The 24,138-nt window shown below is 48.5% G+C and overlaps 1 protein-coding gene across 5 annotated transcripts in view; it reads right to left on the bottom strand.

Annotated features, from left to right (window-relative positions):
• CBFA2T2 (CBFA2/RUNX1 partner transcriptional co-repressor 2) overlaps positions 1-24,138 on the bottom strand; it is a 71,271-nt gene that overhangs the window by 22,609 nt on the left and 24,524 nt on the right. The window contains exon 1 of one of the 5 annotated variants that reach the window (XM_069871758.1): positions 23,323-23,639. The exons of the other annotated variants lie outside the window; for them this stretch is intronic. The gene's annotated coding sequence lies outside the window, so the exon portion shown is untranslated. Of the gene's footprint in view, positions 1-23,322; positions 23,640-24,138 lie in introns of those variants that run through there. 5 annotated transcript variants of the gene reach the window in all.

Here is a 24,138-nt window from a genome sequence, read left to right as displayed (position 1 = left end):
TGGTCCAGTTCTCATACGGTTTAACACTGATGTGTCGACTCTCCCTGCCGTATCCATGCAGTAACATGACATTCCAATGAATGACAATACATGGATGCAGGGACAGGACATCATTTGAGCCTGTAGGTACCTACTCCAGCAGGTGAGTTGATGACGAGAGCAGGAGAAGACAAACCTCTGCCTTTCCTCCCACTCAAAATAAATGCAGCAAAACGGAGCGCAGGGGTTGTGCATTCACTTAGAGGCTTTTCTACCACAAAACGCCTGAGTTCATTCACCCAGGCAGAGAAAGGAATTATTGCTATGTGACTCAAAGTTTTCAATCCAACCAGCACTAATTGTGCCTCTCCACCGCTTGGTGCCAGCTGCCTGATGGTTGTCCAGGGACGGAACCTGTTTGCTCAGAATCTGGGATAACTGCAAACCTGGGAGCTCACACGCAAGAGCCACGACCTGTTTGCATGCTGTCCAGGGATGGAGACGCGAGATGTGGTTCATGCTCTTCTCGGTGAGCTCTCTGCTCACGTCTATGCCTACAGGACTGCCAAAGAGCATCACAGTGAGCTCTTTCCTACCCTACAGCCCAAACAGCAATGTGCTGCCACTGCCTGCCCCATTTATCTCCTTCACCCCCTTCCTCTGAAACCCTCCTCCCCAGGAGTATACAGGCAGCCTGGTTTTGCCACGCTCTGGAGGGAAGCGGAGCATGAAAGCAATCCTTAAGGTTTCTCCTCTCTCCTCCTAAAATGCTCCTAAGGCATATTAAGAAAGCCAAACTAATTTGGTTAATTTACAAGAGGAGGGAAAAAGAGTCACGTGGAATTTATAACCCCAAAATAAAACTAGCTACTGCACAAGACACCAAAGCTAAAGCCCAGGAGAAACAAACACCTTTTTTACCCAACTCACTCCAACTACAAGAAACAAACAAGACCGTTAAATTTAAAAGCTTCCTCTTAATGCCCAAGGGCATCTATAAATGCAGATAAAAAGCACCTTTCTAAAGCTCCTCAGTTTTAGCCTAAACACATGCATTTAATGAAAATCATGTGAGCAGACCAGACAGTGAACGAAGACTTGAGTCAGCCTTGAGTTGACCTGGATCCAAAAATAAGCCAGTGAGATGGCCCCTGGAGGAACACCGCCTTCCCCATGGCTTTCTTACTTACTGGCTCACCTACGGCAACATTTTGGTGCTGCTTTCAGGAGCAGAGAGGATGCCGAGATGCTCCTCAAAACACCAGCAAGTCACTCCACTGACACAGTCACCTGCTAAAGAGTCAAATGCTGTAACAGACTTCTGGATGATCTTCTAAGAGGAGTAATTCTTGACAATGACTGAATGCTCCAAGGGTCAAAGAAGGGACCTGACTGAACTGGAAACATTGAGCTGTTTTCCTTCAAAAAAAGGAAGGTTGAGAGAGTTGGGGTTGTTCAGCCTGGAGAAGAGAAGGCTCCTGGGCAGACTTTAGGGCAGCTCCCAGTACTGAAAGGGGCTCCAGAAAAGCTGGGGAAGGGCTCTGGATCAGGGAGTGCAGGGATAGGGTGAGGGGTAACAGTTTTCAGCTGGAAGAGGGGAGATTGAGATGAAATCTTAGGAAGAAATGTTTTGCTGTGGGGGTGAGGAGGCCCTGGCCCAGGTTGCCCAGAGCAGTGGTGGCTGCCCCATCCCTGGAGGTGTTCAAGGCCAGGTTGGATGGGGCTTGGAGCAACCTGATCCCGCGGGAGGAGCCCCTGTCCATGGCAGGGGGTGCAACCAGACGGGCTTTGAGATCACTTCCAACCCCAAACTCCTCCTTTCAAACCCTACTTGGACTTAAAAACATTCACAAGTGCTTTGTCACTATTTTTCAAGTGGTGCCTACAGGACACAGATTGCACGTGTTTATGGCCGACACTTTTGTTGTCAAGCTGCCAAACATCACAACTTTGCAGTGACACATGCTCTGCTTTGCACCCAGGTCCTGCAAAGGCTCCCCAAGGAAAGAGGCAGCAGTGAAGTGGCCACCTGGCTGCCTTCCCAGCCTTGAACGCACTGTAGTGTGCAGGAAGACAATTAACTCTGAGTAAAACAAAACGCGATTATAGAAATTCTGGTTTAGTCTTGGCTTGATACAAATGATATCTTCTCGAAAAGCTGATGAAGCCTGAAGACCAAATTTCACAGCGACTGGAGTTGAAGCTTTCAGATGCCACAAAGCTGCTGCCTGGGTCGGGACAGCTGTAGGCGCAGAGCAGTTTGTGCTGCCTGCCCTATATATCTGTGTCCCATTTAAGGAGCCCAGGTGTGCAAGAGACTAGAAAGCCCCAGAGCTTTGAACACACCTGAAACCCTTCATCCCTCTGCTCTCCAGCAACGTGCTGAAGGCCCTGGTTTTATTTGCCTCTCCATGTTGATTGTCGATGTGCAGTGTTTCCTTTGCTGCTCCAGTTCTCATCCTAGCATAACAAATTAAAAAGAAGCATATGTTAATCTTAAGCACAGCTGATGATTTTTCTTTCTGGAGAGGAGAAGGAACTAAGGAGAGCACCCCAGCAGAAAATCTGAGGTATTGACTGGTCCTCACAGAAGACCCACTCCTGCATTCCAAGAGGACAGAGTCTCCTGCTCTTCCCCCCAGCAGCACATTTCAAAGGGGGCAGTTTCACCACCACTCAAGACAGATTCATTGTATACATTTTCTTTAAAGAAGTCCTCATGAAGAACCTCATGAAATGTTCGTGAAAAAGAATTCTGAAGCTCAACAAGGCCAAGCACAAGGTCCTTCACCTGGGTCAGGGCAATCCCAAGCACAAATAAGGGCTTGGTGGAGAATGATTTGAAAGCAGCCCTGCAGAGAACAACTTGGGGTGCTGGGGGATGAGAAGCTCAGGTTGCCCCATTCCTGGAGGTGTTCAGGCCAGGTTGGATGGGGCTTTGATCAACCTGATCAAGTGGGAATTGCCCCTGCCCAGGGCAGGGGGTTGGAGCTGGACAGACTTTAATGTCCCTTCTAATCCAAACCATTCTGGGATTCTATAACTTTATGAAGTCTTCCACCCATGGTGTTTAGTACAAATATTGTTGCTGTGACAGGTACCCTCTGAAGAACAGCAAGCATTTACTCGTGTTGTAAACCATATAAAGAAGCCACTCAATTAATCTCTCCATGCCTGTGGGTTTGATAAAAGGGAAAAAACACCAGAAAATAAAAATAGTGACAAGTCAGGGAGTATCTCAAGTACTCTGGAATTTAAATTAATCCTTAAATGCCCTTGGCAATTAGAGAAGAAACTAAGTGATGAAAAAGAAATCAAAACACTGCATGAGGAAAACTGGATGTTTCTTTTCCTCAAGATAACAACAAGATAAGGAAGCAGAGAAGAAGGCCAGCAACAACCCCAAGGGGCAGACAGACACAAATGGTCTCCTCCCCATCCACTTTCCAAAGTTCAAAACACAGTTCCAACAGATGGCAGAGTAATATCAGGATGGGAGATTTATATTTATCAACAAAAAGCAGAGTGTGAACCTGCCTCACATCCTTGCTGGGGCCACAGCTCCTGGGCTGCATCTCCCAGAGTCACAGTGGCATTTCAAAGGGGTGACGGTCAGTTATCAAGTGACCAAGGCTGGAGGGGCTCTGCTCTTCACAAGGATGCTCTAGAGAAAGCCTTGACCCAGCTGCGATGGCAGAGCCGCTAGCTTGCCAACAGCAAGGGAAGAGAGAAAGAGACGCTGCTATAGTGCAGAAAACGTGGATACTTTATCTGAATTTACACCATAGCATGGGCACAATTTAACAACCTTTATGAGTGAGCACGTGGAGTACGTGTTGCCTCTTAAACCCCGTTATCAGCTCAAGACAGTAAAGCCATTCCTCCTCCCTCATGGGAAATAGTTTTAAAGTCTGTGGCTGGGTGTTTGGAGGGCAAGTACAACGTGAACATTGATATCTCCAAGCCATTCCTGACACAGGTGTAGGATTCCCCTTAATTCACTGTCAGGAGAGTGAAGAGGAAGGAGGAACCTGCCTGCCCTGGGAGCAGTGTTGTAGATCCCATTTATAAATAAGCTGCCCGGAGTGGGAACTGTTTCTCCCAAACCCATTTGCCAGACTCAAGCTCTCCAGCTTTTTTAGAAGTCAAAACATGAAGCACATTGGAAAAACAAAGAAAAAGCCACATTAAACATGAAACAGCACGACAGAACCAGCGGGTACGCACAGGTACGGGTTTGCAGTTTGTGGGATGGAGAGAGCAAACTCAATATCAGACTTAGTCAACAAGGCTTTCACCACTCAGTCCTTAGATTCAAAGTCTGTAAACTGATAAGTTTTCATTCAACAGACAACAACTAAACCCAAAGACTCTGTACAAGGGTTGGCTCAGTGGCTCAGAGTTCCAGGAGTGAAAGCACATAACAGTTTGATACAGAAAGAGGAGGTTCAGTAAGAGCAGATATTTTTGACTTTCGCCTACAGCAAACAGAATATGCTTGTAACCTAAAAGCCACTCCTCACCACCAAAAGTTAAGGACCTCAAAATTCATACTAGCCTCTAGAGAGGAAAGGGCTGGAGAATTGTCCCAGCAGCAGCCACCAAGGATAGGTCTGGCAGGAGAAATTCTTTGGTCAACCAGGAGCTGGTCTGAGCCTGTTCTGGAGCTACTGGACAGATGAGACATCCCCAAAAAGGATTCAGAACATCCCAAAACATCCATCAAAGTAAGGGAGATAAGCCACACTCCAGATGGCTTTCCACTGGCCCTATCACCTCAGATGATCACCTGGACGAGGCTTTGAGCAACTTGATCCAGCCGGAGGTGTCCTGCCCATGGCAGGGGGTTGGAACTGGATGGGCTGTAAGGTACTTTCCAACTACGATTCTATGACCACTCAAACTAGGAGCATGAATTGTAGATCACCTACAAGTCAGCAAAACAAACCCTTCCCAGAAACAGTCCTTTGAGCCAAAAGCTTGTTTCCCCACTGTTTACATGGTTAAGAGCCTCCGGTTTAAGACAAAGCAATGTGAAGCTTGTCTAAACTGACAAAGAGACCATTTGAAGGAGGGAAACAAAGGAAGGACGTGCCTCGGTGCCCTCTCTGGTGGTGGGCAGGACCTCGCTATAGGGTCCTCAATGTAACATCCTGGAGAAAACGCCAGGGAAATGGCTCAAACCCATCCGTTCCAGCCCAAACGCGCCTACGATGCAAAGGATATGCTGCAGTTGGCTTGCGTCGCAGGGTTCCCTGTTGATAGTCTGAATGCAAACGAGAGGCAGCATCAGTGTAACCTGACCTGATAATGTAAATAGGGTGAAATGAAATATGGTTCACCACCTCCCCAGCTTTGGCAAATGTTTATTTTGAATAACATGCTTATCTGCTCCAACTGCTCACCATCTGTTTTCAGTCTCCACCAAGCTAATATTTTTCACATTTAGGAACTGAGAAATGGGAAGAATTACATTTAAATTTTATTAACATCTTTCCTGCACTCTAAGGTTGCCTTTCCCTCCCCTTGACGGCTCTGAGCCATCTGTAGAGCACCTCTGCAGCTCTCCAAGGCATGCAGATGAGAGGTTATCTACATGCAAAGCAAGAGCATCATTACTCAGACTTCCTGAAGACGCTGTTTACTGTGACTCCACTGCAATCCTTCCATCACCTGCTCCCAAGCTTCCCCCAAGCTCAAACTGAAATCACATCGTCAAGGAAAGAACCAACGCTTTATCTTTTTGCAGCTTCTCTGCCTCTAAAAGCAATGGAAGGGGAAGACTGAAGATAACCATCGGAAACAAAGCAGGCTTAGGAGGAAAAAAAAAAAAAAGGATGATTGGGTTAGTCCCAGTTTGGTGGAGAAGGAGATGTTAAAAGGTTTGCAGTCAAGTTTATGTTCTTTACAAATATTGACATTTATTTGCTTGTAGGGTGGTTTCCACAGTTCTCGCTTTGCTTAAGTCAATGAATGATAATTAACAACTCAGAACTCAGAGTGTGTCACATCAACAGATCAGCTGCAAATGTTGGTCAGCTGAAGTGCTTCTCCATGCTCCTCCCTCCACGCCAAAGCATGGAGTTGGCTACGGTGACACTATGGCAGCAGTTGCAGTGAGTGATCCTCTGTGACCGGCCTATTTTTACCCTGTTTACCTTGGTTTTATAGCACGTAGAATCATAGAATGGTTAGTGTTGGAAGGGATCTCGAAGCTCATCCAGTTCCAGCTCCCCTGCCATGGGCAGGGACACCTCCCACTGGATCAGGGGCTCCAAGCCCCATCCAACCTGAGCTTGAACGCCTCCAGGGATGGGGCAGCCACCCCTGCTCTGGGTAACCTGAGCCACGGTCTCCCCATCCTCATTGTGAAGAATTTCTTCCCAATTTCTAATTTAAATCTTTCCCCTTCCAATTTAGAGCCATCCCCCCTCGTCCTATCTAGGCTCCTGAGCTGTAAAATGCTGTGGGAGTGGAGAGGACTCGGCACCTCACAGGAGAGCCTCGCATCACACAGGAGGGAGCTGCTGAGCCTGGGATAGGCATTCTATAAATCAAAAATAAATGCGTGTATCTCCATTGCCATCTATTTCTCTCCCACACACAGCTGTTTCACTTTAAATCTCAATTCAATGTGAAACTCAGATAGGAGAACTTGAAAGAGCAAAGTATGTTATCGCTCACAACCAGTCCAGAAAGCAGTTAATAAGAGAAATAAGATTAATAATTTATTCCTGAAGGCAGACTGCAGATCTTTATCAGCTTTGCCCTTCAGTGAGTTTTATAAAAACCTATTAACATGCCTGGCTCTACAAACTCATCAGTAGCACAGGTTGGACTTCAGAGCAGTTCTCTTGTTCCCACCTAGATAAAACGGTTGCAGCTCCAGCTCTGCCCTAGCCTTGGCTGTCAGACCCCTCAGCACAAACCCACCCGCACAGCATCCTGGTCTCCTTAGATCTGGTTTCCTCTTGGTCCATGGACTCACACCAGGGCCAGCAGTGCATACCCATGGATGCAGGATCCATCCCATGAACTATCACATCCAACAGCCCCCAGAGCGGGGGGGGCGCAAACCCACTAAATTCTGGTTATCTTGCTTCTTCAAGAACACAAACTACTTTGGCGTGATAGCCCCAACCCTCCTGCTCTGTCTTCCATGAAGGAGCGAGGGAACAGTTGCACTCAGACCAAATGGCTTGGGTTGGAAAGGACCTCAAAGTCCATCCAGTTCCAACCTCCTTGCCATGGGCAGGGACACCTCCCACTGGATCAGGGGCTCCAAGCCCCATCCAACCTGGCCTCGAACACCTCCAGGGATGGGGCAGCGACCACTGCTCTGGGCAACATGTGCCAGTGCCTGCCCACACTCACATTTCTTCCTAAGATTCCATCTCAATCTCCCCTCTTTCAGCTTCAAGCCATTCCCTGTTGTCCTATCCCTGCCCTCCCTGATCCAGAGCCCCTCCCCAGATTTCCTGGAGCCCCTTTGATTACTGGAAGCTGCTTTAAGGTCTCCCTGGAGCCATCTCTTTTCTAGATTGAGCAACCCCAACTCCAAGGCTACAGAGCAGCCAGTATTTTGGTTTTATGATTGGAAGTGCTCTGGGAATCAGTAAGAGCGCTCCTCCCTCCCCAAACAACCCCCTCTGGTTGCTCAGACCTCTTTGGCTGGGGTTATAACCCCAGAGACTGGGCAGCTGTGTCCGAGCAAAGCCAGGGATGTTCACTCATTCCTTTGATCAGCTGCTGCTAAAGCATTCTGGTAATTTTCTCACTATTACAGTGTTCCATTCAAAGTTACAGAACTAAAACTTGCTTATTTTTCCAGTCACCCACCACTGTTAGAATATTAAGCAATATTTACTCCTCCGCACTATTTACTTATCAGGCTAAAGCACTCCGAATGAAAAATGAAAGCAGTTCCGGATATCAAACAGGCAATTATCACAATCATGGCAAAATTAGTTCTTAAAAGTCTCAGCCTGCTGCACTGCTCTCCAAATCCTCTGACTCCGAGAGAAAGAACGGTGGCGGGAGCAAACTTTCCAGATGGGAACATCTGTCTCTCATTTGCCGCAGGGAAGAAAACACTTGGAAGATTAATGGCTCCCAAGGCCGGTGAAGCCCAGACACAACACGTACAAAAGGGACAGCCTTTAGAAAGAGACGCAGAGCAACAGCTCGCTATCAAAGATGGGTTTATTCAAGATTATTTTGTGGGATTTGTACATACAGAGAGGTGTTAGGGCAAGGAAAAAAGGAGTCCAGGTTTCACTGATAGTAAATGCCTATGTAATGTCTATAAATGTATGGAAATGTCTATATGAAAAGGAAGAGTTGAGTTAACCATGCTCATCATCTCGGCTACTTTGAGATATGAAAAGGTATTAAAAAGATTGGCTTTAAGTTATTACCCACCCAAGGTCTGAAATCACAACAGCAGCAAGAGCACGGTTGGGGTGAATTGCCCCTTTGGGGTCCAGAGGGTACAAAGAAACCAGATCCATGGGAAATCCGCACTGAGGGATACCCTAACCCAGCTGCCCCAGCAAGGCTCACCCCCGAAGTCCATTCCTCTTATTACTATCTTTTAACCTCTGCTGCAGTTTAGGACTGTGTGTAGCATCAGGAAAAACTATTTCACAGAAAGGGTCATTGGGCACTGGCAGAGGCTGCCCAGGGAGGTTGTTGAGTCACCTTTAAAGGACGGGTGGATGAGGTGCTGAGGGACATGGTTTAGTGATCGATGGGAATGGTTGGACTTGATGATCCAGTGGGTCCTTCCCAACCTAGTGATTCTACGATTCTAAGGCAGGCAGGAGTGGCTGGCCAGGTGCCATCCTCACCATCTCCCTACGCACACGCGATGCTGCCCAAAGGGAAGCGCTGGGCAGTAATGCTCAGTTCTGCCGCTGATTGACAGCACAGCCATGCAAGAGGTACTCATTAAAGCAACTCATATACTCCTCTTATTTCTAATTAGTGGCCAAGTTCTTGATGTCTGTTCAATACCCACCAGTCTCAGCTGGTGCGAGAACACTCTGGATGAGCACCAGCCTGTTGCACAGGACCACAGCAACACTAAATGCAGGTAATTCTGAAACAGGACCCAAGTATTGACAAAAGAAAACTTGACCTCAAAGCTCATTCAGCTCCAACCCCCTGCCAGGAGCAGGGACACCTCTCACTGGATCCAGTTGCTCCAAGCCCCATCCAACCTGGCCTGGAACACCTCCAGGGATGGGGCAGCCACCACTTCCCCAGGCAACCTGGGCCAGGGCCTCCCCATCTGCACAGAGAAACATTCCTTCCCAAGATCTTGTCTCAACCTCCCCTCTTTCAGCTGAAAACTGTTCCCCCTCGTCCTACCCCTGCCCTCCCTGATCCAGGGTCCCTCCCCAGCTTTCCTGGAGCCCCTTTCAGTACTGGAAGCTGCTCTAAGGTCTCCCGGGAGCCTTTAAAACTTTAGACTTTGGCAAGGACTGGTTTTAAATTGAAGTTGTCCTAAAGTCTACTAAGGTATAAAGAAAACAATTTGTTACCCCCAATCCCATAGGTTGCACAGAAGAACAACTGAGCACTCTAATTCTGGGAGTGGAAACCTTTTCTTACTGCTTAGGCCAAACACTGGAGAGGAAATAAATGTACAACTTTTGTACCTGTAAAATTTCTGGCAACTCAAAAGGGGGAAAACACAGAGACACAAGCTCTAACTTTTGAAAGCCTTTTCCACCTTAAACAGAGGCTTTGAGACAGTCTTTAGGATATGATTTTATCTACTACTCATAAATCCTTTTAAAACTTGGATTGCTGGCCGCCTAACACGCAGCTCCACCCTTCTGCTCTCCAGATGAAACACATACACACTGAGCTCCATTTTGTTACCATCCTCTCCAACCCAGCAGTATTGGAAAAGCAGTGGTAGAGCCCAGGGAGCAATGTCTAATTGGCATCCTCTTATTACTAATTAGCTCCGAGGGGCTTTCCAGAGCTGGTAAGGGTCAATAGACAATGAATCCACTGATCTAAAGGGCTTTGGAGCAGTGGAGATGCTGCAGCAGACTCCAAGGAATGACCGCACCTCAGCTGGGGGAGTCCAGGCCACCACCACAGCTCCCTGTGGAGAAGCCAACGAGGGGCCACCACCTCTCCAGCCCTTACCGGGCTACTCTGGTCATAAGGCATGGGTTTGGAGGAGCCTTAGGGAAGCTGCAAGGTTGACTCACCCAAGGGAAGCGTTCATGGTTGGGTTTGGCCACCGTGCAGCTTCTCTACAACATGCCCTGCAGAAGAGCCTCTCACACAGACACTGCAACTCAAAGTGTCCGAGCAGACACATCAGCTATGCTTGCTGCGTAAAATCCATTAGAGAGACCTTGCTAGAAGAGGTTTAAAGCCACAAATTCAATCACTACCGCTCAACAAACTGCATTTAAAAGCCTGGAGCCCCATGCCTCCTCGCCTGCCCTACTTTATTCTTTAACAAACCAGTTGAGAAGTGCAAAAAGCACTTCAGCAGCAGCACTGCTGTAATTCTGCAGCGCCAGAGCTGCCAGCGCTGCACAGCAAGGCCACAGCTATGACACATAGCAGCAGCGCTGGTGGGCAACACAGCCCCCTTCTACCTGCCTGCAAAGAGCTCAGGTGAGCACTGTAAGTCCGCCTTTCCTGTATTTCCCACCCAAACCCCTTCCTGGGGAATTTTTGCTGGGTCCTGCAAGTCTGGTTCATTCCTGGAAGCTGGGAAATAAAAAGTGATGGTCTGTTCTAACAAACCAGGCTAGCGACCTTTCCTTTTCACCGCCTGCTGTTCTATATCCCAGGTCTTATGTTCAATAGGAAAAATAAAATTGTGAAAGAAGATTTTTCTAGCCAATTCTGCAAGGAATTTAGCAGATGTTGAGAAAGACACAGTTTCTGGGTCAGCACAACCATCCCCTTGGCTTAAAGGCTTCCCAGCAGTGGCTCCTCTCTGCTCCCTGCAGGAGGAACCCCTGCCTGTTTGGGAGCAATCATTTAGAACCATAGAATCTTTTAGGTTGGAGAAGACCTTTAAGATAACTGAGTCCAACTCTTAACCTTCAACTGCCAACTGTACCTCTAAATCATGTCCCTAGGTGCCACACCGTCATGTCTTTTCAGCATGTACAGTGATGGGGACTCTACCACTTCTTCCTGGGTTCTTGTGCTTCACAACCCTTTCAGTGAAGAAAGTTTTCTTTGGGAAAAGCATCACTTCAAGCAGGGGCCATTTCACTTGCTGGTGCATTTTTAACCCCAGCCTTTAAGTAGCTAAGTGATGGTGTGAAGCATCGTGTCACAGAGCTCAGACAGCTCCTGGGGCTTCGAGTCCTGCCCACCTCTGCTCCCTGTCAGCTGCTGGGAACCACTGTGATCACATCCAGCACCAGTTCCTACTGGGATGTCTACAGAACCCTTGGTGTGGACAGAAGCTCTCATGGATTAAGAGGATCTTTTGGACCAACAGGTCTCCAGTAAATCAGTTCAACACCCATCTGCTCTGCAGCATGGGATGGGTGAACTTAACCAGGAAGCTTTGGGGATCAAAACTGCAGATTTTCTGCTGCCCTTCGGAGCCCACGTGAACCAGGAGGGGCACGAGAAACCCCCACAGCAGTTCCTGCTGCAGGGAGCACCAGCACGGGCTCTGCTGCCCCGGCAGCCCCTACATGGGGCAGCAGGAATAGCACCCACATGCCATGAGTGTTGGCACAGCCCAGGCCGGCAGCAAGGTCTGTGAAGTTTTGAGTCATCAGAGAACCCAGAAATGCTTCAACCACAGCAGCATGAGAAAAACTCAAGCCTCCTTCAGGGGAGATCAACCCCTGTCTAGATAAGCTTGTCTCTTTACCTGAGCATCCCTGAGATTAGATTGCACCTTCCCACCCATTCTGCCGTGCTGGGTACAACAAATATGAGGATTGTCCTTGACTTGGACAAGTTCTCGATGTTGCACTATTTAGCCAGGCTGGAGAGGTGAGTACGGACACAGCCTCCGCAGGGCAAAGCCACCCCTGAGCACCATGGAAGCTCATACAGCACAAGGTAAAAGGATGACAGCTTGAAAAGCATTAGAGGAGGAAATAGCCTCATTTAAGAGGATGAATTCAAAATCACCACAAGTTCTCCTTAAAATCATGCAGTAACTGAAGATTTAAGAACTTGAAACCTGGTTACTAAAGATGTACGGGAAGAATTTTAAGTCAGGAGCTTCAAACCAACAATTTCAGAATGCACCTCTGTCCCAACCCTCCCGCTCCCAAGCCCTGCTGCTTGACAATTTGGTTCTCACCACTAGACATTAACGTAAAAAAAACCACCATTGAGCTCAAAAAAATTGCCACTACTGAGCAAATCTGGATTTCTTACAGCATCATGAACACCAATGAGCAGAGGATCTGAAGCTAAGGAGAAGTGCTCCATCAGACCAGGTGTCCAAGGGGTGAGGGCATCCAGCGAGCCGAAGAAGGTGCTTAAACTGAGTAATACAGGAACTGAGATAAAAAAGTCTGTGCATACAAGACAGACCCAAAGTGGCAGCACCAGCAGCTCAAGCACCACTACCAGTAACTGGCAGAAAACACCAGGTAAAACAAAGCAAGGCCATTTCTTAAAGAAGTGAGAAGATCTCAAGGCAGAGCACCACATTTCATCCACCGCAATCAATTAGACAACAGAGAGACACAAATACTACTGAGGACACCCAAAGCTTCACCCCAAAGCCCAAATTAAACTAGAAAAAGACAGAACTGCTTGTTAAGCACAGCAAAGATAAGTTCTGACCATCTAGAGAAGGAAGAAGTTAGCTCTGCCACAAACCCAAAATGAAGCAATCAAGGAAGGACACAGTAAAACAATTCCCCTTGCGTTCCAGAAGTCACATCATTTGCTCTCTTTTTTTTTATGGAGTCCAACAGAGTTTCCCTTCTCTGTATGGAGGCTGAAGAGCTCAGCCATTGCCAGCCAGCTCCAGGGCTGAAGTTCCACCAAGCTGTAACCAGAACTGGGCAAGACGTCCATGAAACCTAGGAGGAACTTGGGAAGTCTTTTCCGTCTTTGCTATTTACAACACCCTACAAGTGCCAAAGTCCAAATGGAGGACCACAAGTGTTCCTTACCTCACAGCCCACTGTGGCTTCTCTGCTGCAGCCCTTGCACCCACGCTGGCAGTGCTGCATGTGCCAACACCCATTCTGCCATCCCATCAGTGTACCTGAGGTAGCCAAGACTTGCTAATCGTGCCATAATTCACCCTGGCTCTCTTCAGAGCCTCGATCGCTTGGGCGCTAAGTACATTAACTGCTGCCCAGCTAATATCCACTCCCGATCGATGGCACACACAGGAGCCCTGCCAAGACGACAATTCTGCCTCTTAAAAACGCTCCTCACATCGCTACACAAATGGCTCTTCTTCTTCCCAAACCTGACCGGCACATTGCAAGCTGGAAGCACAAGAACAACAAACTTCAGAATGGGGTTTAGAGGCATTTAGGAGCCTGATGATGTAGACGGGTGCCCACACACCTTCAGGAGCAGGGCCACTGGAGCGATGCTGGAGCACCATAAGCCAGCCTCTCCTGCAGAGCCCATGGAAAAATGGGATGGACAGAGAGACAATAAAACTCACTACTTCTTGGTCACTTCAGAGAAAGACCCCAGCAGAGATGGATGCACAGCAGGGACTGTATCTGCTGTGTCTCCTTCCTCTTTCTCTCTCATGGGCCACAGAGGTGGAGATTTTCCATGGAGAAGCTCTGGAGATGCAGTGATGCGCAAGGCCCCACAGGGTGAAGGTGTTGGCTCAGCTGCTGACTCACTTGCTTTCAAGGCATCATGCTGCAAGACAGCACAAAAAAGACTTTCCAACACATCCTTCTCAGGGTTGTCCTAAACTGGTCACCAGTAACCTGCATTAGCCTGCTCACCATCAGCCGGAGCCCAAGGGAAAGGACAAGGACTATGTTAACCAACAAGTGCAAACACCAAAACTGTGAGACCAGGAAACAGGGAGCCCACCCTGCAAACGAAAAAAAAAACCAGCACAGCCCCAAGTTTGTTTTCAACTCCTATTTTCCTGCCCTGGACACAGCAAAGCCTGGGCCACGGTGCCTATAAATTTCCTCTAATAATGCTGCAGCCAGGCAGAGACCCATCTGTGCCTGGGCACAGGTGAGACTTCCCACTATCATGTAAGTGCAGGCTGCCTTTCAATTACACTCACCAGCCCATTAGGCAAATTAGATTTGCATACGAGAAGATAACTGGAAAGTCAAGAAATAGGCCCTGAAGTAAAATACATTTTACAACCTACACGTCCCCTGGAAGATGTGGGCAGTAAGTTTGCTTAGGGCTATGTTAGATGTCCATGCTCTCCAGGTTTCTGCTCTTACTGCCAGTGTGGTTTTGAGGACAGTCTCTCCACCACACAAAGCCAGACAAAGACATCTGCTTCCCCTGCAGCCCCACCTCCCTAAAAATATGTCCATTTTCACAGGATCGTGCATCAATTTCAGGTTCTGATTTACCGTATGCTTGAAAGTGGATTAAAATATTCCCGGCCCAGAGAATTTAGATTGAGACCCACCTGGGTCTCAATAAATACACCACTGACCTACAGAATTATTCCCAGCACTCCAAGAAGGTGCCCCAGTGGATGCTGCCCTGTGGTGTGGGATTACAGTGGTGTCCAGTGTCACTGAGGGCATTCGTGTGGATGGACGAGTCCTGCTCAGGTGATCCTGAAGAATTAAACTGTCCACACGCCCTTTTTTTTCTCTCCTCAGCAAGTGTATGCAAAACAGAGACAACCTAGCTCATCTCTCAGAATCCAGATGGCACTTGCAAACCTTGTCTGTGTATCAAATGTTGTTTTTTAGATCAAGTGTCCCTGGTTGACAACACAGAACTTCACGTTGCTATCTTTAGAGAGGCTTCTCTGCAAAGAAACACCCTTGGAGCATACGTTACAGGGAATATGCTAATGCAGCAGGGTGTTTTCAGCGGACACAAATGTCTCTGTTTCTGGAGCTCAGATACCCCAGAACAAGCTGAGCCTGGCTGAAGACAGAGGGTCACCCAGCTTCTCTTTAACATCAAGCTACTACAGAAAAGGGAGAGAAAAGTGAACGTACACCACAGGAGAGACACCAGACAAGCTCATGGCCAAGTCCAATCACAAACACGAATTATATCTACCAAAAACCCTATTAAATGAGTTAGAGTAGCTGCAGACAGACAACAAAATCTGAGAGCTTTCATTTCTTCATTTCTCCTACAGCTTTAGAGATTCGTAACCTCCTTTCCTGTTCACCTAAATGCAAGGGGCTGATAATAAACCAATGTTTTCTTCCTCGAAGTCTTCATTTCCTCCACCAGATTTCATGTAAAGATAAAAGCAGCACATGCACCTCTTCTTTTTACTTTTTTTTAAGCAGCCAATTAATAACGAACAAAAGTCTACAAAACTTTTAGTTTCACACTTTCCTGAGACTGCAATGTTACCCTCAACAAAAAGTTAATCTTAGTAGTTAAAAATAACACCACCTCCTCAAAATCCCCACCACCCCGAGCTGGTTTCTGTGCTTCTCAGCTCCAAGAATAAGAATCGTTACCTGCATATGAAGAGCCCCTGACCTGTACAGACTCCAACCAAGCAGGAAAACCACTTTACCAAAGCCAGAAGAAGACAAATGAGGCTGCAGAGGCAGCCACAGCTCATCCCCAGGATCAGAAGGTGCCACCACCAGCAGAGAGGTGGCTGAAACAGCCCCTCGCACCCGCTGCTGAAAAGAACATTTCAGCGCAGCGACATCAGGTAAAGCAGCTTCTTTGGAAAAAAAGAAAGTGATCCAGGAGGTAGCGCCTTCCATATTGCAGGCGCTCACAGTAAACACCATATGGCCTGTTAATTTAATTAGGGAGAAGAAACCCCCTAAGTTTGAGATTTGACTTTGAAGGGTTTAGAACAAGTATGAGGACAATCGCTCAAGATACTCTCTCAGGTTGCCGTGCCAGCTTCTCCCACCCCTCTGACCCAATTTAGCTGGTGCCTCTCCCCACGCTGCGCAGGACCTCTGCGGGGCTGGGTTTTATAGAAGTCTGTTACCAAACGTGCACAACCTACAGCTTTGCATGGCTGCTTCCCAGGAAGACACGGGTGCTCCATGCTAGAGCAGCCAAGCCAGGATGGATTGGTATCAGGAAGGAGGGCTGCGCAGTAAATAACCCGAGTGCTTCAGCTAAACGCATCATCTCAGATACCAACCAGAATTTTCATTTTAAATCCATGAGGAGCAGCTGAGGGAGAAGGGGTCTGTTTAGTCAGGAGAAGAGGAGGCCAAGGGGAGATCTCATCGCTCTCTGCAGCTCCCTAAAAGGAGGTTGTAGTGAGGTGGGTGCTGGGCTCTGCTCCCAAGTAACAAGGGATAAGACGAGAGGAAGCGGCCTCAAGTTGTACCAGGGAAGGTTTAGATTGGATGTTAGGGAATACTTCTTTACTGACAGAGTGGTGAATCACAGAATCATACAGAATCACTAGGTTGTAAAAGACCCACTGGATCATCGAGTCCAACCATTCCCATCAATCACTAAACCATGTCCCTCAGCAACTCATCCACCCGTCCTTCAAACCCCTCCAGGGAAGGTGACTCAACCCCCTCCCTGGGCAGCCTGTGCCAGTGCCCAATGACACTTTCCATTAAATATTTTTTCCTAATGTCAAGCCTGAATCTCCCCTGGTGGAGCTTGAGGCCATTCCCTCTCGTCCTGTCCCCTGTCACTTGGGAGAAGAGCCCAGCTCCCTCCTCTCCACAATCTCCTTTCAAGTAGTTGTAGAGAGCAAGGAGGTCTCCCCTCAGCCTCCTCTTCTCCAGGCTAAACACCCCGAGCTCTCTCAGCCACTCCTCATAAGGCCTGTTCTACAGCCCCTTCACCAGCTTCGTTGCTCTTCTCTGGACTTGCTCCAGAGCCTCAACATTCACTGAAGCACTGGCAGAGGCTGCCCAGGGCAGTGGCCAAGTCTCCATCCCTAGAGGTTTTTAAAAAACGTGTAGATGTGGCACTTTGGGACATAGTTTGTTAGGCATGGTGGGGTTGGGCTGATGGTTGGACTTCATGATCTTAGAGGTCTTTTCCAGTCTTAATGATTCTATGACCTCAAGGTGGAGATCAACCCGACAAATGCCAAAGAATCAAGGCTGAGACAGTCTCAGGGCAAGTCCATTTCCCACCAGAAAGTCAGTTTGCATTCGTAGTCTTGAGGTCAACCAGCCAAGCCTCAGCCATTCCCAAGGACTTGTGTACCTGGGCAAAGACTCACTGCCGCATCTACTGCCACACTGGCAAGAGGAGCTCTGCCCAAAGGGGCTGTGTCATCCAAATAAAAAGTCATTCTGGTTTGAACATACCTTTCATCCCTTGCTCTGGGCTGAGGAGCACAGTGAGGACCAGAGGTTTGCATATCTATGTCTGTACTGCACCAGGGGACTGCAGAACCACTGTCACGCCTGGTACCCTGCCAGGTCACAGCACGACCTGCTTGGAGCTGCGCAGTACATCTCCAGTAGGGAACAAGACAGACCCCATGGAAATGGCTGCTGGGGCACCACCAAAACCACAAAGACACAAGCCCTGCTGTTTACCTATGAAATCACCTCATAAGCATGTAAGCTTACAGGACCTTGATGGGTTTTTATCTTCAAGCAGCCTGCTCAGGTCCAGGCAGCAGCATGCAACACCTCAGCTGTGGTACTATGAGGACCATCACCACTCAGCAAGCTGCTCCGTCAGGAGTCACCAGCACAAACTTTGTCAGCTGCAATGCTGCAGCATAACCAAACTCCTTCTGGGAGACCCAGCATGTCCTAGGAGAAACCCATAGAGATATGTACTCCAACTGACTGACCTCCAGACTCAGCCAGGGCTTTGTCACCCAAGTTGTTCGGGCAGAAGCACAGAGGAAAGCTACCCCCAATGCCTCCACCACAGAGACAAGATGCCACTCTCTTTCATTCCTGCCTGGCACAAATAGGTCAGGACTGCGTGGGCTGGTCCCCTCCTCATGGGACACGACCCACTGGTTCTCTTCGCTGGAGATGCTCTCTGCATCCACAGGAACAGGTCTATTTTCCAGCCCTAGGTTGGGCAGCAAGAGATGCTCCCCTAGCTGTACTGTTATCGACTACAGCACATCTCACCTCAAGGCAAACCCAGGCTGCTCCACACAACTCTACCACTGGGAAACCCTGAAGAGATACTGAGGGTTTGGGTTTTCATGCAACCTGCTGTCCTGGGGATGAATCTTACCAGGAAAAAAAGTACCAAATCTCACTGTTCCTAGAATATGCTAATACCTTTCGGCATGTAGTGTCCTTGGCTCCTCTTAGCAGTTGACAACACCCAAAAATCAACAACCAAATTATTCAATTATTTTTCCCTTTTCCATCCAGAAACAGGTAGTGAGCAGCACGTTTGGTCAATAGCTTCCCATGTTCTTGTGTAAAACCCACCCCCATAACCAAACAGCGACAGCCCAGCAGACTTCTTCCTGTGAGCCAGAAATCCTCCTCTCAGGACACCACAAAGATTTAATTTACTACCAGTTGCCCTCGGGTTATTTTGCATTTATGGGGCTGGGGCTGAAAAAGGAAGAAAGGAATGAGAGGGTGTTATTAGCTTTGCTTGTAAAACGTTCATCCCAGTTGTAATGGCAACTAGAGACTATCGGGGGCTTAATAGATTTCAGGGTTTTGTTCCTAGTGAGCGCTGAAGTGTCTGTGTGGGGTGGGGAGATAAAAATAGGGGAAAAAATATATTAAAAAAAAAAAATCAATAAGCGCATCCTACTTCTCGCCACAACCCCATATGGAAGTAATCAAGCACAAGGGTGGCAGCTGGGGCCAATAACAGTCACCTGCAGTTGAGGGACGTGGGGGTTTTGGATGGGTTTTTAATGCTAATTTCCTGGAGAAACAATGAGGGAGCGGGCGCAGAGCGGCAGCCGAGGGCGGATGAATAGGGACCAGCCGGAACAATGGCTGCACCTGGTGCTGGGAGCAGCGGCACAGAGCCGGCACACGGCAACAGCGCCCGGCACATCTGTTCCTCGCACAATAACCCGCTCCCCCCAGTGCTCCGCCAGCATCCTAAGTAATACCGGGTCTTTAAACATTCACAGCTTGCTGCGGAGCAACAGGTTCGAGCTGTGTCAGGGCTGTAGTGTGCTGCTCCTCCTCCTCTTCTTCTCATTGGGGTGAGCTCAGTGGTGGTTATCAATACTTCTGGGGCTTTCTTCTTGATTTGTGCTGGTGAAAGAGATGCGGTCGAAAAGGACAGCTATACAGCATCTCACCGTCAGGCTGGGGTGTCCCGTTGCCGGAAGGAAAACAGACTCTTGGCTTTGTAGTTTCCATGAGAGTAACCAACTGTCCTGGTTCTTCTCAGTGGTCATCAGAGGAGGCTGAGGGGAGACCTCATTGCTCTCTACAACTACCTGAAAGGAGGTTGTGGAGAGGGTGCTGGGCTCTTCTCCCAGGTGACAGGGGACGAGGTGCTGAGGGACATGGTTTAGTGTTTGATAGGAATGGTTGGACTTGATGATCCGGTTGGTCTCTTCCAACCTGGTGGTTCAATGATTCTATGATTTGGCCACCTGTGACTGTCATCCTTTAAAAGCACAAGTTCTGCCATGGGCACGAAAAACAGGATTCCTGCCGCCAGGAGCACACCAAGGAAATTCAATAGACATTATTCCAAAACCTTAAGCTTAGCCTACAGACAAGCCACTGCCCAGCCCAATAAAAGGCATGACAGTTACACTTTAAAATGCTTTGAAACCTCTGAAATCGGTATTGTCCTTTTGGACATAAGCTGCTGACGCACCAAGCGGTTCTAAGGTCAAGGTCTTGCAAACCCAAGAACTGAACCCAGGCCTCTCCACGCTGCACTTCAACTGCAGGACTATCACTCACCAGTTCTTCTCAGCTTCTGCTCTCGCTCTAAACAAAGGTTTTTCCAGCCGTTCCCTGAATGCTGCATGAATTAAGACCACGTCTATCATAAAAATAAAAGTTGAATAGGCTCCCAGTGACCTGCATTGATGCTGCCCCCAGGGACCACTCTGGAGTGTCTGTCAAAACACATTTCATACCTAGCTTCTAACAAGCAATCGGATATGGAAATAGTCACTTGATGCTAGGATAAAAGCAAGTTTATAATCTAGCCCAGAACAAGCATTGATAAACCAGCTCTTCTTATGGCAAAAAACCCAACAGACAACAGCTTACACCCCTCTCCTGTTCAGATTTCAGAATCAGCCAACATTGCCTTAAATCTGCCACATACGCCCAAATCCTCAAATGACTTTATTCAGCTACCCAGCCATACTACAAACATCACACACACATGTCAAACAAATCCTGTTTTTTTGTTCAAACCCTAAGAAAACAGAGCTGGAAGAAACAAGAGGCTACCTAGCTCGCCCATCCCAGTGCATAAGCGAGGGAGAGCACTGCCTCCTGCAAAACGTGGCCGGCAGCTACTATGGGTCCATTTGGGGACCGAAGAGCTGGTTGCCTTGAAAACTCAGCTCTTGAAGGCAAACCATGCTCTTTTGTCTCTTGTCCCCCAGTGATAACCTCTACAAACCAAAACCCACCGTGAGCGAAGTGTGACAAAGCCCCGCAACACAGCAGTAAAATAATCTGAGACTCGTATTCGATGTAACAGACAAGGCGGCATTAGGAAGTGAAACTCGGCTCTCTTGGGGATGCTGGTCTGGTATAACTATGAGGAAAAAAAAAAACCCCACGAGCCTGACCCATGGTTCTAGTGAGAAACTCCCTTTGCTTTTGGCGTCAGCAGGTTTGAACAAGCCTCTGCAAAAACCAGCAGATGCGACTTGCAAAAATAGCAGCATCTTGGAAGGAAGCAGGGGCCGTGGCTCCAGTCCCTGGGCAGAGCAGAACCCGACTTGGCAGCACGGGTTTGGCCTTTTCACTATTAAATGGAGTTTCTGCTCTTTTCCTTGGGGCATTCCCAGTGTAATAGACTTCTCAGATTAACGATTTCTTCTCCTTGCCTTTAGCAATTCTGCTTCTTCCTCAGACCCACTCCAATCGCTCCCTTGGCTCACTGCACTTCCCTGTTGGCAGTATTTGCTCAAACTGCCTCTGCTTTATTCCTTTTTCCCTTGTTTCTTGCACTGGGGTCTCTTACTTTGCATTATTTGTTGGTCTCTCTAATCAGTTGATGTGCTGGGTACCTGGCTGGGGTGGACCCAAGGTGAAGCCTGGTTAGTCCCAAAAATCAGACTCCATATTAATAGTGAAAACCACATTGTCCAGCAGACAATTCTGAAAAAAATAGGATGTGCTATCCCATTTCTATAAAATTATTACAACTGACCACCGAGTTTCAAGCCACCTTCTTCCCCAAAACACAACCACTTCTCTCACCTAAGCCCTCAGCTCATCGGGCACCCCAAATTCTTTAGAAAAAATAGAGGAACATGAGAAGAAAAGAAGTTTCTGGCAGGGCTTAAGTAAGACACTGGCAAATTGGTTGTTTAATGGCCAAATCATGCTGCCCCAATGCTGGCAAAACTTCAGTTTGCTTCATCAGAGCCCAACCTGCACGGAGATCGCAGAAGCAGATGCTCCACCACGCTGTGCCACGTTCACTGATTTGGGAAGCCTTTGGGGAAGACGCAGCAGAGGAGCACGGCTCTGTGCTTTTGGGTGTTGTCACACACTTTGCTGGAGATATTTTGGTTTTCATTCCTCCTTTGTGCCTGGGTGAGAGGCATTGAAGTTGGAGCATTAGGCAGCACGCTCTCCTGCCTTCTCTCCGGGGACAGCAAGGGACACTTAAGAGGCGTTTGGCGCGTCTGGAGATGCAGACTTATAATATATATATATTTGAAAGGCTATAACTAAATGTTTGCATGCTGCAAGAAAAGGAAAAACCTCATGGTGGCCCACGCAGTGGCAGAAGCAGACGAGCGGAGAGCTGCAGCCCATGCAGCAGTGCAGCACCCTGCCAGGGCGCCCCGCCAGCCTGCACCGCGCTCTCCCCAGGGATACCCTGCACGCTTAAATCTAACCTCGACAAAGCGACAACCAAGTGCCCCAAAGGGAATCATCCTGCACTAGAGAGCCTAGCAAATATTCCTCTCCCTCTTTCCAGCTCCATAGCAAGTGATCCTCAGCCACATTTTAGCTCCCCAAACTTTCAGTGCCGATTTTGGTGCATCTCCTGCGCTAGGCAGGATTTCTCCAGCACAAGAAAAGGACTGCGAGTACCATTGTGCAGAAGCCAAATGCTGCAGGAGGGAGAGAAAAAGCTGGGAATATTTTGCAGAGCACACGCCCGGGGCAGCAGCGCAGCAGACGTGCAACAGAGGATCCTCACAACGAGCTACTCAGGAGGGTTGGAGAAGCAATTTCAACAGCTGAACCTTCCCAATAAACAGGGAGAGGAGGGGAAAGGGTAGGTCTCAAATGCATATGCAGGATCGAAAGATTACAATGGAATAAAAGAAAATACAGCAGTCTGCAGCCTGACAGCAAAATTATACAGGACAGGGAGGTCTGTTCCAGTCTTACAGAATTGATCTGAGAGATTGAGATGCTGGGAGCATCAGTTGCTGCTCGAGAAGCGCAAAGACAAAAAGGGAGCAGCTTCTGCCACAATGCAGAGCAGCACTGAAAACACAGGGGGAATTAAGGAAATTTGGGAGCCGATGGAAGAAATTGGCCTCTGCAGATTCATCCCCCCAGCTCCAATATCCGTGCGCACAAGTGAGAGTAAGGTTTGGCATAGCAAAAAACCCACGGTCTGCTAAAATACACAAACCCCTTCCTGCTCTTCCATTTCCCCAGAAAATGCCGAATCCCAGCCTCCTGCTCACCAGGGGGAAATAAAAATACAAAAAAACAATAACAAACCATTCCATAGCAACATAGGGAGAGCTGTAACACAGCTCTCCTCGGGGAAAGCTCAGTATTTTTTCAGCTGCAGCATCCACGCATGCAGCCGGCTCCTCTATTGAAGTTTTCCCCCAGCAGAGCCACTGCAGTCGACCGGCAGCAGGCTGTGTGGCGAAGTGCTACGGCCGCCACTGCTCCCACCCTCTCCCTCTACCTGTGCTCAAGGTTGAGGCTCTCCCCAGATCGCCGGCGAAACCCACGTTGCTCCTCAAACCCACTTGGCAGCACGGCAGCCGAGCAACCCCCTGAAACCACCCCCCAGCATCTCCCGCTGCTCCCAGATATGCTGCGTCCAACCTAATCCTGTTTAAAAGTAGACCCATCTATTGCTTACCCTAAACAGCAAGGTTGCGAGGATCCAGCTGCTGTTGAATAAACCTAGTTTCTTTGAAATATAAATAAAAGCGCTCTTCCTACTCCTCTGCTCGTGATCTTCGAGCGCAGCCGGAGCCCAGCCTGCCTTCTCCTTTCATTAGCTGGACATGTGTCAGGTCCCGCACATCTGCGATTTCTCACTGCCTGGAGCCGCCTGTCCGATTCCAGAGAAACACAGATGGATCCCAGATGGGAAGGTCCTGCCAAACAGACCAGCTCTCCACCTTGCCAGAATACCCAGCTTAGAGGCAGAGCGCCTCGGCTCCCCGCCTGCTGCCTGCCTGCGCCGCGCTGCTGCCAGGCTGCTCGCCAGCTGATGTCACCAAGCACACACCTACCAGCGCCTCGCCGCCCGGCTGACCCTCGCTTGGTAAATACACGGAATTTGTTTATGGCCAGCGATAATGGCGAGAGGAAAGGAGGGCTTCACCGACACAGCCGCTGCGGGTCCCTTCCCCGATGCAGCGCCGGGTGCGAGGCAGCCTTCATCTTAGCCCTCAATTTTGAAATCTGGATAAGCTGTTGGGTAAACCAGCAAATTAATTTTCTGTAGGTTTCCCCAAGCGCGTCAATCTTCCCTGTAAACTCCCCTTCCAAGCCGCAGCGCCAGAGTTTGCAGCGCTGGAAAGCTGGCATGTGTTAGCAATTAGAAGCAACAACAAGATAACAAGATACTGATGCTGCGAGGGTACCAAAGCAGGGCTGGGAAATTCAAAGGAAGAGCAATTAAATGTCTAACAGATTACTCGGATGGAAGAGGAAGTGTTAAAGGAAA

The sequence above is a fragment of the Phaenicophaeus curvirostris genome, chromosome 18, assembly GCF_032191515.1.
Source record: "Phaenicophaeus curvirostris isolate KB17595 chromosome 18, BPBGC_Pcur_1.0, whole genome shotgun sequence".
Lineage (NCBI taxonomy): Eukaryota > Metazoa > Chordata > Aves > Cuculiformes > Cuculidae > Phaenicophaeus > Phaenicophaeus curvirostris.
The sequence above is the reverse complement of the archived record's forward strand: the minus strand, read 5'-3'. Positions and strand labels throughout refer to the sequence as shown.